Raw genomic sequence first — 709 nt, 5'->3', positions numbered from 1 at the left:
TACTGGTTCAGGGCTATGATGGAGGATGTATCTGACCCCATAGCCACCAAGATGAGCCATTTCATAGCCACCATGTCTTAAAATTCATCCACATTAAACTTGGTAAAGACCTTGATCAGAGGTTCCTTGTTCTGTAGCTTGGTGCCAATGCTCATGGGAACCTGGCTCATGGGAATCCTGGACACTTGTTCCAGAACTCTCTAAAGACACAGTGCATGCCTGTCTGGTGTCTAGGTTGGGGACAGCACAAGTTTGGAGACATGCACACCCACTGGAAAGATCTGTCTTAAAGGTCCCCTATGGTAGCCCATAACAATAGCAGCCTGTGTATAATTCTGAAAAGGCTGATGTTTGTGGTCATCGCATATCATGTTCCCCATGAAGAAAGGAGAATGGTAGGTTTAATTGGCAGTAGAATTTGGAAGAGTTCTTGACATTTAAAATCATATGCCTTGGAGTTACATGATAGGAGAACCGAGAACAGAAGGTGATCTCATGGTCTGATCGCGCCCCTTAGGCCCAGGGCTGACACATTCTGGAGGCAGTCAAAGAACTAAAGTACCAGGTGTCACTGCTTCTCAGAAAACATAACTTGGGATCCAGGGAGAAGCTTTTGTGATGCTGAAACCCTTTGGGGAAGGCCTGTATCACTCTGAAATTTGGTGTCTAAGTGGGCTTGAGGACAGGAATTTTCTGTTGCGAGGAAACA

General features: G+C 45.7%; 1 non-coding gene across 1 annotated transcript; it reads right to left on the bottom strand.

Moving 5' to 3' along the window:
* Positions 1 to 279: 279 nt before the first annotated feature.
* LOC114086675 (small nucleolar RNA SNORA70) lies at positions 280 to 415 on the bottom strand. Its single transcript, XR_003581674.1, has one exon. It is a non-coding gene; the product is annotated as a small nucleolar RNA SNORA70 (small nucleolar RNA).
* Between the last annotated feature and the right edge of the window lie 294 nt (positions 416 to 709).

Source organism: Marmota flaviventris, chromosome 5 (assembly GCF_047511675.1).
Source record: "Marmota flaviventris isolate mMarFla1 chromosome 5, mMarFla1.hap1, whole genome shotgun sequence".
Taxonomy (NCBI): Eukaryota; Metazoa; Chordata; class Mammalia; order Rodentia; family Sciuridae; genus Marmota; species Marmota flaviventris.
Note: the sequence above shows the minus strand (reverse complement) of the source record. Positions and strands in the feature narration are given on the sequence as shown.